The sequence below is a fragment of the Narcine bancroftii genome, chromosome 1, assembly GCF_036971445.1.
Source record: "Narcine bancroftii isolate sNarBan1 chromosome 1, sNarBan1.hap1, whole genome shotgun sequence".
NCBI lineage: Eukaryota > Metazoa > Chordata > Chondrichthyes > Torpediniformes > Narcinidae > Narcine > Narcine bancroftii.
Genome location: NC_091469.1, coordinates 460,953,567 through 460,973,912, shown reverse-complemented (window position 1 = coordinate 460,973,912; position 20,346 = coordinate 460,953,567). Strand labels below are relative to the sequence as shown.

General features: G+C 40.2%; 1 long non-coding RNA gene across 1 annotated transcript; it reads right to left on the bottom strand.

Moving 5' to 3' along the window:
- Positions 1-652: 652 nt before the first annotated feature.
- Positions 653-17,581, bottom strand: LOC138753720 (uncharacterized). The gene is made up of 3 exons (XR_011351387.1): positions 17,507-17,581; positions 3,474-3,564; positions 653-1,002 (listed from the first exon to the last, which is right to left on the bottom strand). It is a non-coding gene; the product is annotated as an uncharacterized lncRNA (long non-coding RNA).
- Positions 17,582-20,346: the final 2,765 nt, after the last annotated feature.

Genomic DNA, 20,346 nt, shown 5'->3' with positions numbered 1-20,346 from the left:
TGCTTTAAGGTTTATATGCAAGTGAAGTTTGTTCAGTGTAAGTACAGTAGAGTATTTTTGACTTTAAAACTGTTTATTCAGTTTTAGTTTGACATTTTAAGTTTGAGTCTCAAGCCATGAGAAATCACACTTTCTGGCATCTACTAATCATAAGTGCCGGATACCAGGGGTTTTACTGTATTGCTATTGCGCTGGGTGGGTCACGTCTCCAGAATGGAGGACTATCGCCTTCCCAAGATCGTGTCATATGGCGAGCTCTCCACTGGCCACCGTGACAGAGGTGCACCAAAGAAGAGGTACAAGGACTGCCTAAAGAAATCTCTTGGTGCCTGCCACATTGACCATCGCCAGTGGGCTGATATCGCCTCAAACTGTGCATCTTGGCGCCTCACATCTCGGTGGGCAGCAACCTCCTTTGAAGAAGACCGCAGAGCCCACCTCACTGACAAAAGACAAAGGAGGAAAAACCCAACACCCAACCCCAACCAACCAATTTTCCCCTGCAACCGCTGCAACCGTGTCTGCCTGTCCCGCATCGGACTTGTCAGCCACAAACGAGCCTGCAGCTGACGTGGACTTTTACCCCCTCCATAAATCTTCGTCCACGAAGCCAAGCCAAAGATTGACTCAGTGCAGTGATGGTTCACCAGTCTCATTCTTGGGATGATTTAATTTAAATGCACATATTTCACATGGGTCGAAGGACTGGTGTGGCGAGGCTCCGCAGAATGAGGGATCACTGGTTCTGAAAAATGGATTTGCTCTTCGTATCAGAGATCAGAAAAAGTTATTGCATCTCAAGGGCTATGAATTTTTGAAATATTCCATGCAAGTTGATTGCAGATGCTCAGACTATTGAAGACAAAGGTCAATAGATTTTGAGGTTTTGAGAGAACTAACATTTTGGTATAGGAAAATGATGCTGAGGTAAAATATCAGCTCTGAATTTCTGAAATGGTAGAGAAGTTATATGGTTCATTCCTCCTTTGTTCCCTTGTTCACCTGTGGGTAAATGTAGATAAATCAGTTTTCTTCCCAGTCAGCCACTGTCTCTTGCTCATTCATTCCACCGGAATCACATATTTATTCTTTAAGATATTGTATAAAGTTTGAATTCAAGGAACAATGAGTCAGCTCCCTTGGTCTGAGGCAGAATACAAGAGTATTTTCTGGAAGCTGAAAATGTAATCCAGACTGGTAGCTTAATGCAACACTGACGGAGAATTTACATGTTCAGGAACTGCTCCTTGGATCTGATATTACCATGAGGCCTCTTCCCGTTAAAGTTAACAATTTCGTCAGTCAACATTCCTCCCTCCCTCCCTCCTTTCAAATGTGGTCACTCATCTTTCTGATATTTGTGATCCTGCTTTATGTCACCCGCACTGGATGAAAAATAAGAGCAGTTTTTTTGGCAGATTGTCTGCTGAAATCTTGGGACAAACCAAAGGTTTCATAGGCAATTAATTACTTTTTGAAATGACTTCACTATCGGCAAATGTGCCCATCCTGCTGTACACAGCTAAAGTTGTTAACTCAATCTAAAGTGAACCACTTGAGGAGATTTCTAACACATAGGATCAATTATAGTATAAATTTAAGTATTATTTCTGGTTTGAATGAAATTCAAAGATTGATATACATCACTCTGTTTTTGGCACAGAACAAGGAAGTTCTGTTTTTAAGTGCCACTCCAAGACTTGAAAAATAAAATCCCAATAAGCAAATCCCTGGAGTAGGCAAGGATTGTTGAACATAAGAACACAAGAAAAAGATTGCGTAGAAGATTGAGAGGGGACTTGATAGAGGTGTTTAAGATTTTAAAAGGGACAGACAGAGTAAATGTGGATAGGCTTTTTCAATTAAGAGTGGGGGAGATTCAAACTAGAGGCCATGGTTTAAGATTGAAGGGGGAAAATTATAAGGGGAACATGAGGGGAAATTTCTTTACGCAAAGGGTGGTGGGGATGTGGAATGACCTTCCGGCAGACGTGGTCGAGGCGGGATCATTGGTTACATTTAAGGGTAGACTGGATAGTTACATGGAGAGGAGAGGACTGGAGGGGTATGGACCGGGTGCTGGTCAGTGGGACTAGGAGGGTGGGAATTTGTTACGGCATGGACTAGTAGGGCCGAACTGGCCTGTTCTGTGCTGTAAGTGGTTATATGGTTATATGATTAGGAGTAGGTCATCTGGCCCATCAAATCTATTCCATCACTTAACAAGCCACTTGACATTGGCTGATCTGGTTGTGGATGCAGCTCCACCTATTCCCTTTCCCCAAACCCTCAATTCCCTGCTATGCAAAAATCAATCCAAGTGTGTATTAAGTATATTCAATGAAGCAGTCTCTGCTTCTTCCTTGGGAAGACAATTCCACAGATTCACTACTCTCTGGGAAAAGCAATTGCTCCTAATCTCGGTCCTAAAGCGGCTCCACTCAATTTTGAGACAATGTCCCCTAGTTCTGGTCTTGTCGTTCAGTGGAAATAACTTTCCAGCCTCCATCTTATCTGGCCCATTCATTATCTTATGTGCTTCTACAAGATCCTCTCTGATCCCTCACCAGCAATGTGGCGATCTCTCCTCATGGGCTAACCCCCTCATCTCTGTGATCAACCTAGTGAACCTCTTTTGAGCCACCTCCAAAGCCATTGTATCTTTCCTCAAGTAAGGAGCCCAAAACTGCACACAGTACCCCAGATGCAGCTTCAACAGTACCTTATAGAGTAGCAGCATGATCTCCCTGCACTTAAATTCAATCCCTTTACCACTGAAGGCTAACATTCAATTTTCCTTCTTGATTACCTACAAACCAATCTTTTTTTTTTTTTGCGATTCATGCACAAGCACAACAAGATGCTGCAATCTTTTACCATTTAAGTAATAATAATACTTTCTATTTTTCCATCCAAAGTTAATGGCCTCACGTTTTCTATCATTGTTCTCTATCTGCCAGACTCGGTTTCTCTGCATACTTTCCCCATCCTCTGAACAATTTGCTTTTCCGCATAGCCAGCTTTGATACGCTACAGTCAGTTTCCTCATCTAAATGGCTGATAAATATCGTGAACAGTTGAGGGCACAGCACTGACCCTACAGCAATCCTCTCACCACTGATTGGCAACCAGTGAAAGACCCATTTATCCCATCTCTTTGCCTTCTATTGGTTAACTAATCCTCTATCCATGCTAATGCTTGACCACCAAATCCATGCACCTTTACCTTATTGGGAAATATTTTATGTGGCACCTTATCAATCCAAATGCCCAAATTCCACCTGTTCCCTCTATTCTCATTATATCCTCAAAGGTTTCCAGTAAATTTGCTAAACATGACCTGCCCTTCCTGAATCCATGCAAAGTATCTGCAAAATGGAGCAATTTCTATCCAGTCTTCTCATTATTTCTTCCTTAACGATAGGCAATTTTCCTGATTATGGATGTGAAGCTAACTGGCCTATAGTACTTGCCTTTTTCCTACTTTTTTTTAAAACAGTGGAATTAATGTAGTGATAGCGCATATATTTAGTCTCTGGTCCTGATGGAATGTATTCCAGGATTCTGAAAGAAATGGCAAAAGTTAGAGGTGTTTGTGATAACTTATCAAATTCTCTGGACTCTGGGCACTATTTACTGATAGCGATTGGATTGAGGTCCTCACCCCCATCACATTTCTCTTTGCCACCCAGAAGACCACCACAAAATAGTCGTTTAGATCCTCAGTTATTTCCATGTTACCCATTATCAATTCCACCCATTCATCTTGCAAGGGACCCGCAGTGACTTAAGCTGCTCTTGTCCACCTTAGATCCACAGTGACTTAAGCTGCTCTTGTCCACCTTAGATCCACAGTGACTGAAGCTGCTCTTGTCCACCCAGAAGACCACCACAAAATAGTCATTTAGATCCTCTCTTATTTCCATGTTACCCATTATCAATTCCACCCATTCATCTTGCAAGGGACCCACAGTGACTTAAGCTGTTCTTGTCCACCTTAGATCCACAGTGACTTAAGCTGCTCTTGTCCACCTTAGATAATCAGAAAATCTTTTACTGTCTGTTTTTGTATTTTGTGCTCATCAACTTTCATAATTTATATATTTTTTTCCTCATTGCATACTGAGTAATTCTGCTACTTTTTAAAGTTTTCATAATCTTTCATTTTAGACAATAGACAATAGACAATAGGAGCTGGAGTAGGCCCTTCGGCCTGTCGAGCCAGCACGACCATTTTACAGATCATGGCTGATCACTACCATCAGTACCCCTTTCCAGCCTTATCCCCATAACCCTTAACTCCTTTGCCCACTAGAGTCTTATCTAACTTTCTTTTGAACACAATCAGCAAATCTGCCTCTACCACCCTCTGTGGCAGAGCATTCCACAGATTCACACTTCTCGGCGATTTTGTATGCATTTGCCTCTTTTAAATGTAATGTTTTTTTTTAATTGGTGTCTTATTTTACAAAGAATGTTGGTACCTATGTACATTGTACAATGTATATAACAATCAACCCATTATCATTTATCTCGCTGCGCTTTTAGGACCTTGATGTGTGACATTTGACTCGCGTATTTAGCTTCATTATGACCATACTTCAAAAGCACTATAAATCCTTTTATAAAGTCTTGACAGTTTAAAGCATCATAAAAAAGACATTTTGTTTCTTTAAAATGTAATATTTCATAGCTGGTATGTTACAGCCATTAGGGAAGGCTGGTCAAAATTATGGGTATGATTTATTACATTATAAGAACCAGCCAAGCAAAAATAGGTCAGGCTCAAACCACAGATCAAGACATGCAAGGCTGAAAATTTAAATGAAATACAAAGAGCTATTTCCCAACAATCATTTTTGCAGAACATCTCAGTGCATTATATGCTATTTGTTATTTAAAATATCAATGGATTTTGTGCCTCATTTCAAAAAAGTATTATTTGACACCCCAAGTGAGATTCATTTCTTCATTTTTTTGAGAGAGACGATACCCCCCTCCTGTGTACAAAGTGGATTGCGCTCTCTGAAAGAGAAGGTGTATAATGATTTCATTTATAATTGGAATTCCAGAATTATAGCCATCAGAACAGACAACCCCATTTTAAAACACATGGTTAAAATATGGGGTGAGACCTGTGAAGGCTCTTGGCTGAAAAGAGGATTGTCATCGAATACACCTGTAAGACAAAATGAACTTGTATCAATGGCTGTTATGAAAAAGGACTTTATGTGTCATTTGAGCAGCTGAAGAAGAAATATGACTTGTCCAATAAGATCTTTTTTGTTACCTTCAGTTGTGATCCTTCCTTAGGGCCAATTTGGGCCCTGAAATGACTCAACTGGGACTCACTGAAAAGGAGAAACTATTATATGTTTATTTCTAGAATGTACGTTTTATTGATGAATGAGAGCCAAAAGCCAGGCTTGCATAAGTCTAGGGTTAAATGGGAGTCAGCCCTAGACACAACAATTGATGAACAGTGTCAGAACTGTGTTAGGGAAGTTTGTTGGCTACTGTCAAAGCCAGGTATAGATTGGTCCTTTATAATTTTCTCCATCAACTCTACCTCACCCCCCAGAACTTACACTAATATAAACCTAAATTATCAGAGATGTGTTTTAGGAATGGTATAGAGGTTGGTTCCTTTTTACATTCTACCTGGCTTTACCAGAAGGTGAGGACCTTCTGGTATAACCTCTGTGATACCCTAACTATGATCGCGGAAGTCACCTTCCCAGTAGACCCAGAGCTTTGTCTTCTGGGGAACTTTACCATGGTTGGTAAAGTTTGATCAGTATCTAATTCTCAAATTATATTCACAGAAATGGCCCTATGAATCCTTAGGATTGTAAAATAATACAATATTCAGTTATTATCAATTAAAGACTTATCTACAGGAAAGATTAGCTTATTTACTGTTTGAGGATAATGAAATAGAAACAATAATATCAAATCCAAATACAAAAAAGTTCATATCAGTTATGTATTTATTACCTTTGAGGGGAGTAAAGAAGAAAGATTTTCATAAATTTCTAAACAAAGGTGGGAAGTGGACCTGGGCATAGATATAAATGATAGAAATTGGACACAAACATGTTATGATAGTATGAAAAATACAATAAGTGTTAGATATAGAATGGTGCAATATAATTTCATACATCAGTTATACAATACACCACAAAAGCTTAATAGATTGAAGTTAGATATTTCAGATGTGTTTTCGATGGAAAGAGGACATAGGCACTTTTTTACACTCTACATGGACATGCCTCAAATTGATTTTTTTTTGACTAATTTAATAGATTTTCTTCAGGTAATAGGTGTTAAACTCCTGAGAAACCCTATGTTTTTTCTTTTGGGGGATATATTACAAAAAATATCAATGGATTTTGAACCATCGAACATAGAAAGAATTTGGTTTTTATTTTTAATCCAATGCTTTAACAGTGGTCTCACCACAGATGAACTAATGCAGTAAGTGTATGACCTATTTTCTACTTTGCACTGGAATTGCCTCACTCCTTGCAGCTGAGAGCAACTAAAAACAACAGCGAACAGAATGGTTTCAGAGTTTCAACACCAACAAAAGTAATGGATATAGTACCTTGGATTCTGTGAAGAACATGCTAAAAAAAAATACATTGCTAGCTCAGTTCATTACTCCGTTGTTTGAGAAACAGTCATTTGTGAAGGGATTCAGGAAAATCTGGTGTTGATTCCAAAGGGAACAGCCAAGAATCATTTGCAGCTGACTCTCACTTCCACTGTACTACTCTATTCCAGCTGAAACTGATGTTAAAGTCAGTGCAATGAGCAAAAGGTGATTTCATTTGCTTTTGTAAGATAATAAGGAATGTGTCATAACCACAACAGGGTGGAGATGCAATATTCATTGCCTTTTTGTTTCGACTTGTCTTGAAATGATATATTCTAAATGCACAATGTGCCAGACTTCAGGACATTAGCCAAGCAATGAGAAGCTGGAAGGAGTCAACGGGTCAGGAAGCATCCATGGGTAGAAATGGTCAGCCCTTTATTGGGGCTTGAGAAGAAAGGGGTGATATCAAATGTATCATGGGCGGGGGTAAAGAAAATGAGGGAAAAAGGAGGTGGGGAGAGGCTAAGAGATGACATGGTATTGGACAGAAGGTGAGAGAGGTGGAGAGGTCATGCAAGGGGTTCAATGTTATAAGGAAAAGTAAGAATGGAAGCATTGTATTTGATGACAGATAGGTCCCCCCATTTTTCCAAAAAAAATGTCTCATAAACCACCTCGGGTTCTATATGCGAAGGTGACATTTTGGTGCTGCCATTTTGCAAGATGATAACAGGAGGAAAGTGTTCAAACTATCCACCTGTGCTTTCTGGAGTCACCACTGCTCACTTTTCCCAGTAAGAAGGCTCTCTCTCTTTTTCCCTCCATCTCACCTGCCAGTTATCACTCTCTCTCTCTCCCTCCCTCCTTCCTGTCACTCGCTCTCTCCCACAGTGCTTTGAGGGGAGAACTGGGGCTTGGTGATCAGGCTTTGTTTGGATGAGCACAGCTCCCTGAACAAATTGAATGAGGCATGGGGGCAGGTGACAGGGACCAAACATCTCCCTCTCTCCCTCCTGTTCCTCGCTCTCTCATAACATAACATAACAACAATTACAGCACGGAAACAGGCCATTAGGCCCTTCTAGTCCGCACCAAACCAAATACCCCTTTCTAGTCCCACCTCCTTGCACAATGCTCATAACCCTCCATCTTCTTCTCATCCATATACCTGTCCAACCTTTTCTTAAATAATACAATTGACTCCGCCGCCACTATTTCTCCCTGAAGCTCATTCCACACGGCTACCACTCTCTGAGTAAAGAAGTTCCCCCTCATGTTACCTCTAAACCTCTGCCCCTTAATTCTTAACTCATGTCCTCTTGTTTTAATCTTTCCTCCTCTTAATGGAAATAGTCTATCCACATCCACTCTGTCTATCCCTTTCATAATCTTAAATACTTCTATCAAATCCCCTCTCAACCTTCTACGCTCCAAAGAATAAAGACCTAATCTGTCCAATCTCTCCCTATACTCTAGATGCTTAAACCCAGGTAACATTCTGGTAAACCTTCTCTGCACTCTCTCCACTCTGTTTATATCCTTCCTATAATTAGGCAACCAGAACTGCACACAGAACTCCAAATTAGGCCGCACCAACGTCTTATACAATCTCAACATCACCTCCCAACTCCTATATTCCATGCAATGATTGATAAAGGCCAGCATACTAAAAGCCTTCTTCACCCGCAGTACTTTGAGGGAAACGCTGGGCCTTGATGGTTAGGCTTGTCAAATAAAGCCTGGTCATCGAGGCCCAATGCTCCCCTCATAGCACTGTGGGAGAGAACGAGTGATGGATGGGAGGGAGCAATTGGCGGGAGGGAGCGAGGGAGAGGATCCCAAGCAAATTGGAGGTAAGTACAAAAAACAATTTTTTCATGAAATCCTATTTGGTCCTATATGCCAGTGGGTCCCATATGCTGTCAAATATAGTCAATGAGAACACAACAGATAACCAACCCAGAAGAAGAGGACCAGCATCAAGACACCATGGAAACAAAAAATACCCAACAAACTGAGACAAGCAGCTCAACAAGAAAGTCAGAAGAGACACAGATACAAGGAAGAGAAATAGAAAACACAAACCCAAGAGCAGACACAGAAGAAGAAGGAGAACACCAAGCTCTGCACAGAGGAATAGAAGGTAAAATGAATTGACATAGATTAAAAAAAAAATTCAAGAACATATGAAAGCATTAAGAGAATGGTTGACACTCGAATTTAGTGAAATGAAAAGAAAAATGAAAAGTACAGAAGAAAAAGTGAGTAGCTGGTATACAGATGTAGGGAAAAAATTAGAAAATATGGAAGAACGTGTAATGGCGGTAGAAATAGAAGTGAACGACTTAAAAAGAAAATTGGAAGAAAGTGGCAAAAAAGTTAAAGAAACACAGGAGTTGTTAGCTCAGAAGATGGATATAATGGAAAACTATAGTAGATGAAACAATATAAAGATAGTGGGCCTTAAGGAAGATGAAAAAGGCAAAGATATTAAAGAATTTATAAAAGAATGGATCCCAAAAGTCCTGTGAATGCCAGAAATGCAGGAAAGAATGGAAATAGAAAGGGCACACAGAACATTAGTCCCAAAACCACAGTCACAACAAACACCAAGATCCATTTTAGTAAAGTTTCTGAGACACATGACAAGAGAAAACATATTGGAGAAGGCAAGAAATAAAAATGAGAGAAGACAAAAAAACCATTGGAATACAAAGGTCAAAATTTTTTTTTCTAACCAGACATAAGTTTTGAGCTCCTGAAGAAGAGGAAGGAGTTTAATGCAGCAAAATTGATCCTATGGAAGAAAGGCTATAAATTTATGTTAAGATATCCAGCAGTGCTTAAAATAGTTATCCCGGGACAGCAAAGTAGACTGTTCTCGGATCCGGAGAAAGCACGAGAATTTGCAGAACGTTTGCAAGACAGAAAGAGAGATGAAGAGATGTAACAAGAACAAAGAATGATGACAAACTACATATAAAGAAGAAAAAAATAATGTATAAGTAAGAACTAGAGGGAAAGAAAAGAGAAGAAAGGAAGTAAGGGGGGAAATTAAAGAGGGTGAGCTTTGTTATATGTGAAGATAAAAGATTTTTCTGGAGGGGGCTGGGTGGGAGAGAATAATACTCACTGTGAAATCAGTTGATGCTTGCATGCGGGTTCGCAATCCAAATGGAGAGGGGAGTTGTGGTTGCCCAGCAAGGAACAAGGGGCAACTTAGAGAGGTGGGGGACATTTGGGGTTAAGGGAATTTTAGATGTGGGAAATAGTGGAAATATTTTATGTTTTAGAAGTGTTGTCATACAGTGCATTCAAAAAAAGAAAACTGAGAAATGGAAATGGGGAAAAGGGGAAAGGTGGTGGTGAGGAAGCGGAAATGAGAGGTAAACTAAGTATGAAATGGTCATGTTGAACTATATGACTATAAATATTAATGGAATACATAACCAAATCAAAAGAAAGAGGCTATTACATTTACTGAAAAAAGAAAAAAATGATATAGCATTCGTGCAGGAAACACATCTAACTGAAGTGGAACACAAGAAATTAAAGAGAGATTGATAGGACATGTAACAGCAGCATCATATAATTCAAAAGCCAGAGGAATAGGTATATTAATCAATAAAAATGTACCAATCAAAATAGAGGAGGAAATAATAGATCCAGCAGGGAGGTATGCAATGATAAAGTGTCAGATCTATTCAGAATTTTGGAATTTGCTCAATATATATGCACCTAATGAAGTGGATCAAAAGTTTATGCAAGATATCTTTTTGAAGATTGTAGATATGCAGGGGAATATACTGATAGGAGGGGACTTTAACCTTAATTTGAATTCAAAGATGGATAAAACTGGACAAAAGACTAGGAGAAAGAACAAAGTAGTATTTTATGGTTAAATCGATGCAGGAAATGCAACTTATGGCTATATGGAGGAGACAACACCCAAAGGAGAAGGAATACACATATTATTCGAGTAGACATAAAACATACTCAAGGATTGACCTGTTCCTGTTGTCAGCCCATATCCAAGGGAGAGTTAGGAAAACGGAATATAAAGCTAGATTGTTATCTGATCACTCACCCCTGTTATTAGCAATAGAGCTGGAGGACATCCCACCGAGAACGTATAGATGGAGTTTAAACTCCATGCTATTTAAAAGACAGGATTTTAGAGAATTCATTGAGTGCCAAATTAAAATGAACTTTGAAATAAATACGGAATCAATGAAAGACAAATTTATATTATGGGACGCAATGAAAGCATTCATCAGAGGGCAGATAATAAGTTATGTAACTAAGATGAAGAAGGACTACAATCGGGAAATAGAACAGCTGGAAAGGGAAACAGTAAGTGCAGAAAAAGAACTAGCAACAAGGGAAGATACAACAAAAAGAAGAGAATTGGCGGACAAAAAAATAAAATACGAAACTCTACAAACGTTCAAGGTGGAGAAGAACATAATGAAGACAAAGCAGAAGTATTATGAGCTAGGAGAAAAAAATGCACAAAATACTAGCTTGGCAGCTTATAACAGAACAAGCTAAAAGAACGGTATTGGCATCAAGGAAAAAGGACAAACAAATTACATATAACCCAACAGAGATCAATGAAAACTTCAAGGAATTCTACAAGCAATTATATCGAACTGAGAATGAAGGGAAAGAAGACAAAATAGATGAGTTTCTAGCTAAAAGTGAACTACCAAAATTGCAAGAAGAGGAGCAAAACAAATTGATAAAACCATTTGAAATAAAGGAAATACAGGATATATTAAAAAAGCTACCAAACAATAAAATGCTTGGAGAGGACGGACTCCCAATAGAATTCTATAAAACATTTAAAGACTTATTAATTCCTCCTCTCCTGGAAGTAATGAACCAGATAGAAGAACCACAAAATTTGCCAGATTCATGTAAGACAATAATTACAGTAATACCAAAGACGGGGAAGGATCCACTAACACCAGCATTGTATAGACACCAGATATATACACTGTGTATATATCTCTACTTAACTCATATACAAGATAATTTCTAAACTATTAGAAAATAGATTGGCCAACTGTGTACCAAAAATAGTAAAACTAGATCAAATTGGATTTATTAAGAAAAGACGAACAACAGACAATATCTGTAAGTTTATTAACTTAATCCATGCAGTACAAGGAAATAAGATGCCAACAATGGCTGTTGCTTTAGACACAGAGAAAGCCTTTGACAGAGTAGAATGGAATTATTTATTCCAAGTACTACAGAGTTTCAACCTACCAGAGAAATATATTAATTGGATTAAAGCATTATATAAGGGACCAATGGCGAAGGTGACAGTAAATGGATATATATCAAACCAATTTAAATTAAGCAGGTCAACTAGGCAGGGATGTCCACTATCTCCCTCACTGTTTGCGTTAGCTATAGAACCCTTGGCAGAACTGATAAGAACAGAAAATAAAATAAAAGGCATAAAAATAAAAGAGAAGGAATATAAAATCAGTCTATTTGCAGATGACATCATTGTATACTTAACAGAACCAGATTCATCAATAAAAGAATTACATAAGAAATTGAAAGAATATGGAGAAGTATCGGGGTACAAGATCAATGCAAATAAAAGTGAAGTGATGCCAATGAATAATGCGGATTTCACAAAGTTTAAGAAAGAATCACCATTTAAATGGCAAACACAAGCAATCCGATACCTAGGTATTCAACTAGATAATAATCTAGGCCATCTATACAAATTAAATTATCAGTCATTAATGAAGAAATTACAAGATGACTTGGAACATTGCAAAGATTTACCACTAACACTGATAGGAAGGGTAAATTGCATTAAAATGAATATCTTCCCAAGGATACCAATACCTATTTCAATCGTTACCAATTCCCTTAACAGAGAAATTCTTCAATGAGCTAAAGAAAATAATAAGGAAATTCTTATGGAAAGCGCTAGATAAATTAACAGAATGGTACAAACAAGGTGGTTTTCAGCTACCAAACTTTAAAAATTATTATAGAGCAGCACAATTAAGATATCTATCAGATTTTTATCAAACAAGGGAAAAACCAGATTCAAGCAGAATAGAGCTAGATAAAACAGGGGAGAATGTACCAGAACATATACTATATAAATGGGATGAAAAGCTGGTGCAACATAGAAGTTCACCAGTACTGCACCATCTGCTCAACATTTTGAAGAAGATTCACGTAGAAAGGAAAAACCAAATTACCAACTACCAAAATTATTATTGATGCAAAATCAACCAATCCCTTTCACAATAGATAACCTTTCCTTTAGAGAATGGGAGAGAAAAGAGATCAAAAGTATAGAAAATTGTTTTTTGGGAAATAATTTATTACCTTTTGAACAAATGAAGTATCTTTCTTTGGCTTGGCTTCGCGGACGAAGATTTATGGAGGGGGTAAAAAGTCCACGTCAGCTGCAGGCTCGTTTGTGGCTGACAAGTCCGATGCGGGACAGGCAGACACGATTGCAGCGGTTGCAAGGGAAAATTGGTTGGTTGGGGTTGGGTGTTGGGTTTTTCCTCCTTTGCCTTTTGTCAGTGAGGTGGGCTCTGCGGTCTTCTTCAAAGGAGGTTGCTGCCCGCCAAACTGTGAGGCGCCAAGATGCACGGTTTGAGGCGTTATCAGCCCACTGGCGGTGGTCAATGTGGCAGGCACCAAGAGATTTCTTTAGGCAGTCCTTGTACCTTTTCTTTGGTGCACCTCTGTCACGGTGGCCAGTGGAGAGCTCGCCATATGACACGATCTTGGGAAGGCGATGGTCCTCCATTCTGGAGACGTGACCCATCCAGCGCAGCTGGATCTTCAGCAGCGTGGACTCGATGCTGTCGACCTCTGCCATCTCGAGTACTTCGACGTTAGGGGTGTAAGCGCTCCAATGGATGTTGAGGATGGAGCGGAGACAACGCTGGTGGAAGCGTTCTAGGAGCCGTAGGTGGTGCCGGTAGAGGACCCATGATTCGGAGCCGAACAGGAGTGTGGGTATGACAACGGCTCTGTATACGCTTATCTTTGTGAGGTTTTTCAGTTGGTTGTTTTTCCAGACTCTTTTGTGTAGTCTTCCAAAGGCGCTATTTGCCTTGGCGAGTCTGTTGTCTATCTCATTGTCGATCCTTGCATCTGATGAAATGGTGCAGCTGAGATAGGTAAACTGGTTGACCGTTTTGAGTTTTGTGTGCCCGATGGAGATGTGGGGGGGCTGGTAGTCATGGTGGGGAGCTGGCTGATGGAGGACCTCAGTTTTCTTCAGGCTGACTTCCAGGCCAAACATTTTGGCAGTTTCCGCAAAGCAGGACGTCAAGCGCTGAAGAGCTGGCTCTGAATGGGCAACTAAAGCGGCATCATCTGCAAAGAGTAGTTCACGGACAAGTTTCTCTTGTGACTTGGTGTGAGCTTGCAGGCGCCTCAGATTGAAGAGACTGCCATCCGTGCGGTACCGGATGTAAACAGCGTCTTCATTGTTGGGGTCTTTCCTGGCTTGGTTCAGCATCATGATGAAGAAGATTGAAAAGAGGGTTGGTGCGAGAACACAGCCTTGCTTCACGCCATTGTTAATGGAGAAGGGTTCAGAGAGCTCATTGCTGTATCTGACCCGACCTTGTTGGTTTTCGTGCAGTTGGATAATCATGTTGAGGAACTTTGGGGGACATCCGATGCGCTCTAGTATTTGCCAAAGCCCTTTCCTGCTCACGGTGTCGAAGGCTTTGGTGAGGTCAACAAAGGTGATGTAGAGTCCTTTGTTTTGTTCTCTGCACTTTTCTTGGAGCTGTCTGAGGGCAAAGACCATGTCAGTGGTTCCTCTGTTTGCGCGAAAGCCGCACTGTGATTCTGGGAGAATATTCTCGGCGACGCTAGGTATTATTCTATTTAGTAGAATCCTAGCGAAGATTTTGCCTGCAATGGAGAGCAACGTGATTCCCCTGTAGTTTGAGCAGTCTGATTTCTCGTCTTTGTTTTTGTACAGGGTGATGATGGTGGCATCACGAAGATCCTGAGGCAGTTTACCTTGGTCCCAACAAAGCTTGAAAAACTCATGCAGTTTGGCATGCAGAGTTTTGCCGCCAGCCTTCCAGACTTCTGGGGGGATTCCATCCATACCTGCTGCTTTGCCACTTTTCAGTTGTTCGATTGTACTGGGCTTCTCCTCCAGGAAAAACAAGGACTGGTTTGACGAAAACAGCCAGGAAATCCAGGAGCTGCTGGCAAAGAAGCGAGCTGCCCACCAGGCTCACCTTACAAAGCCGTCCTGTCCAGAGAAGAAACAAGCCTTCCGTCGCGCATGCAGCCATCTTCAGCGCAAACTCCGGGAGATCCAAAATGAGTGGTGGACTAGCCTCGCCAAACGAACACAGCTCAGCGCGGACATTGGCGACTTCAGGGGTTTCTACGAGGCTCTAACGGCTGTGTACGGCCCCTCACCCCAAGTCCAAAGCCCGCTGCGCAGCTCAGACGGCAAAGTCCTCCTCAGCGACAAGATCTCCATCCTCAACCGATGGTCAGAACACTTCCAATCTCTTTTCAGTGCCAACCGCTCAGTCCAAGATTCCGCCCTGCTCCAGCTCCCTCAACAGCCCCTAAGGCTAGAGCTGGATGAGGTTCCCACCCTGGATGAGACATATAAGGCAATCGAATAACAAATGAAGTACAAATATGATATAACTCACGGTACAATGTTTGCATACCGCCAACTTTAAACCTACTTGAAAGACAATTTGGAAGCAGACTGAGGTTACTAGAAGTAAGCGACTTTGAATATGTGATTACAGGCACAATGATAATTAAAAGATTTATAACAAAAATGTACATCAAACTGCAAGAGAAAGAGAACAATGAAATAAGCTATAAACCCAAACAAAAGTGGGAACAAGATCTAAACATAAAGAAAAAAAAAGAAAAATGGGAAAAGCTATGCTCCGGAACTATGAGAAATACAATAAACACGAGGTTACGCATGACACAATATAATTGGTTACACAGGCTATACACCATGCCCCAAAAGTTAAATAAATGGGACCTAACAGAATCAGATCGATGTTTTCGCTGTAAGAAGGAAACAGGAACATGCAATTTGGGCATGTGAGAAAGTGGAAAAGTTTTGGGAAGATCTAAATCAGGTATTAAATAAAATCACAAAAAGCAACATATCAAAAAATCCAGAGATCTTTCTTGTAAGTAATCTAAGAAGTAAAGAACTAGGCCTAGATTTGGATGAAGCACAAAAAAGATTTATTATGATAGCCTTAGCTGTAGCAAAAAAATGTATAATGTCAACCTGGAAATTAGAAGAGAGACTGAGAGTACAGCAATGGTCCATACACATGAATAAATGTATTCCATTGGAAAAAAAATAACATATAATTTAAGAATTAATGTCACAGTATTCAAACAAATTTGGGAACCGTACATGGAACACAACAGAGAGGGCCTACCGCGGATCTCCACCCCCTAAAATTACAGAATGAGAAGAAGACAAAATGAACTGACCCAGTGTGTAAAAGTAGATGACACTTTTTTCTTGTTTATTTTCATTGTGTGATGACATTGTTTAATGGGTTTATTGTATTGTCTATGTTGAAAGTTTAATGGGTTTAGAGGTTGGTGGGAAGGGGGAAAAGAAGGGAGAAAAGGACACTGTGTATATTCAAGAGGGAAATGTGTGAATTTTGGTTAATATGGTTCATAGTGTGAAAAATAAAAAAAATTAAAAAACATATATTGTCAGTGAGGGTGAATTGGAAACAGACCGGTTTAGACACCAGGTAGAATTTTTAAAGAAATAAACTGCAAATGATGATTGATATTATTCTTGAATGTTTTAATTTGTTGTTTTGTTTATTAAAAAGCTTCACTAAAAATTAATTTGTGCTTTAATTTCAACTGTTACAACAATAATTTATTCATGGAATTCTTTAATTCATAAGTTTTTTTTGCTTGCTAGAAGGTAAAAGTGCAAAAAAAGGTGTCAAATAAGGCAAAAATAGGAGTGTTTTAGAAAGTTAGGTCAATATTGGGTCAGTGTGAATGCTGATTTTCTTGAACCCCAATTTAGAGTGATCCCGCTTTTTTTCGTGATGACATTTTCTGGACCCCAACGATTGCGTTCTTATGGGGCAAAACTGCAGAGGTGGGAGTTACCTAGAATTGGAAATAATCGATGTTTGTCTATTGGGTTTGAGACTATGCAGAAGGAATTGTTGCTGCTCAAGTTTACGTTTGGCCTCACCCTGACAATCGACGGGGCCAAGGATAGAATGCTATGTGTGGGAGTGGGTTGGTCTACATATACCTTATCTACTGCTTCCATCATTTCATTACTATTTAGAAACGCAGACAGCTAACATATTAATCAACCATGATTTCCTTTGTAATGAATCTATGTTTATTCTGGTCAATTCTGTTGACCTCTCACAAGTGCTGTGTTTGCTTTTCAAAACAGTAGCATTTTTGCTATTATTCATTCCAGGAAAAATGATCTTATGTACTCTGTTTATTCACTCCATCCCTTACACTGAAGCATTACTTATGCTGCTTTCTAAACTGTGAGAGGTGGTCTAATATATACAGAAACTTCAAAGGTGACACCTCGTGTGCCCATCATTCCCATCAACATCTTTCTTGAAGCCCTGGGATACACACAGTTAGACCCCTTAGCATTTTGTTTTGAATTTTAATTCCATTAATTTATCTTTTTTTTTAAATAATTTTAATTAACATCCAAAAATATAGATTACAAATAGATGTATGTCAAAATTCAAAAGGATACATTACACTTAAATCATATCATTACATCCAAGGTACCCCACATTTTAATCAAACAGACTATATTGTATTGATATTATATTATTTTATTTTATTATAGTGTGACAACCCACTTACCAGCAAATGAACTCGCTCCCAAAATGGCAGACGTGCTGTGGAAAATGCAGGAAATTGATCTGCATCCAACACAGGTCATTATCAAGGCTGATGACATTGCTGATGATGTCACTTCCTGTCAATGTGACAGAAGCAGTGATGGCTTTTAGCCCAGGATGCAAGCCTGGAGGTGTCAGTCCTGCACTAGATTTCACAGTGTGTACATTGTCTTCCCCACATATACATCAACTCCACAACATGTGCAGTGATTCCACAATGTGTTTACCAACGTCTATAGTAGCTCAGTACAGAATACTTTGCGACATTGATGACTCTGATGGACCAAATGATATTTGGAAAACATAAAACATTTTTCTTTGATACGTGCCATGGCTTGGAAACTGCCAACATTTTGAACTTCACAATCATGTGTACAGTTTGACCAAGCAGAAGCCCAATTCCAGTTGAGGCAGATGACATCTGATTTTACATGGTACTACTATGTACAAAGTGCCCTTGATGGCATGCTGAGTTTCCAATTTTCTGAATCAATCTCTCGAGGAGGGCAAGTATATGGTGCTCAAGAGTCTGCTCATCCATATCTTTGGCCTCTCACGACGTGAGCAAGCGGCCCATTTACTTCACTTGGATGGCTTGAAATGCTGGCACCAGCGGAAGGGCATAGGCCTTGCCTCATGTTCGAACAGGCTTTCTTAGAGCAGTTGCTAGAAGATATGTGCATGCTGCTGGCCGATGAGGATTTCAGTGACTCACGGAAAGTTGACATTCTACAGCAGGCTAAACAAGGAAGTGTGGCATCTGTAGGATAGGTCAGCAGTTCCCACTCACAGCAGCAGGACCGTGCAACTCCAACAGTAGACTGGCAGCAGGGTCGATCAAATCTGTTGTCAGACTGCCATTCGTCCGGAAGACAATAGGACAAAGATAGCATCCATTGGTGTTTTTAATGTTATGAGCCCAGAGGACCCCAAAACCCAGCAGCAATAGATATTCACCAAGACAAATGGTTACTTAAACAAAAGTTACTTTTAATAATCTTTAAACAAGAAAACAGAATCAAACTTTAACTTATTACTATTTAACTTAACCTAACTTAACCCCCTTCTAATTCTAAGCTCACATGTATGTAATGTGTGTATAAGCTCAGAAAAGGTCACAGTCCAATCTCACTTCTCACTCCTTCAAGTTCACTGGTATCAGGCAATTCTTATACTGAGTGCAGAATTTAACATTTATTAATCTTTGCCAGGCTTTGGAGCTTGAAATGTAAATGGTTACCACTCAGGAAGGTTCTTGTTGGTTTTCAGAGATAGATTTATTTCTCATTGGACACCCACAACTGATTTCTTCTGAACAGCCATTTCAGTGTCTTGCTGAAGAAACTTTCCCAATCAGGGATTTCCAAATGATAACCTCTTTCTTTCAGGTCTCACAGAGTTTCTTTTTGTTTCCCTTATTTCAAGTGTAACATTATGCAGCCAGTCTTCTCCTCTTGTATGGACCACAAGGGCTTTGACCAGGCTGAACTTAGAACTCACCAAATTGTTTTTTTCCTCAAATTTGCCAGCTTGTCCTGTTCCAGTCCCAGATGCTGGTGCTGGACTGTAGAACTGTATTCTCTCTCTCTCTCTCTCTCTCTCTCTCTCTCTCTCACACACACAGAGAAAACCACATGACCCTTTTAGAACAGCAGACTGCACTCAGACTGCAGCACCGGACCCAATCTTCTGAGTTCGTTCATCTGTTGCTTTCCAAAATAATAATGCATTACTCCACTGCATGTCCAATTAACACCTACTTGTGAAGTCCTTATAGGCATTCTTCAAAGTTTTTGCAAAGGACCCGGAGCCTGAACTGTCTGACTTGAGCAGAGCTCTGGCATTTTAAATGAGATCTGTTTGAAATGTTTGCATGTGACCTACACTTAAAAAAAAACCTGCCACAATTTATCTCCTTTTAAACCATAAAATATAACATAATCCATCACACAACCATCAACGATGACGCACTGAAGCCCACCACTACCAACCTCTCTGTGCATTTCATGGAAACAGCGGGGCCAGCTATGGCTAATGGCTGCGGCGGCCGGCCATCGAGATTATCTTTTATATTCTCTTGCGTAGACATTCTGGCTGACATTTCATGGTGGATACAGGGGCTGAGATCATCGTGCTTCCTCATTCGATGCTGCTTTGACAAATATAACAGGAAACCCGGGCCATAATTGAAAGCCGCAAACTGATCTACAATCCAGACATTTGGCATGTGGGGAATCCCACTTTAGTTCAGCGATACTAAGTTCACATGGACATTCACATTGGCCGTAGTTGCACAACCACCACTGGGAGCTGATTTTCTCAGACTACATGACCTGCTGGTCGATCTAGAGGGACGAAGACTTGTTCATAGCAACACTTTCCAGATCTTCACCCTAGGTGAATCCAAGCTGCCAGCCCTGCATTTAAACTCAGTTACTCTTTTGGAGAATGAATTTGCCAGGTTGTTGGTGGAATTCCCTGCAATAATTATGCCGCAATTCACCTCGGGGACGCCGAAACATGGGTTGCAGCACCACATGCAAACAGAAGGGCCACCGGTGTATGCCTAAGCTCGCAGGCTCCCTCTAGATAAACTTTGTCTGGCCAAAGAGGTGTGGGACTGGGTAACATGTGGAGTAGGGAGGCCCAGGAGCTATCGGACCATTGTACAATACCCATTCACAGGCAGGTGGAGACCCTGTGGTGATGACTGTAGTTTGAACAAGGTTACAGCACTGGATTGCTACCCAGTACTACATTTACAGGACTTTACATCCAACCTGCAGTGAGCTTACATCTTTT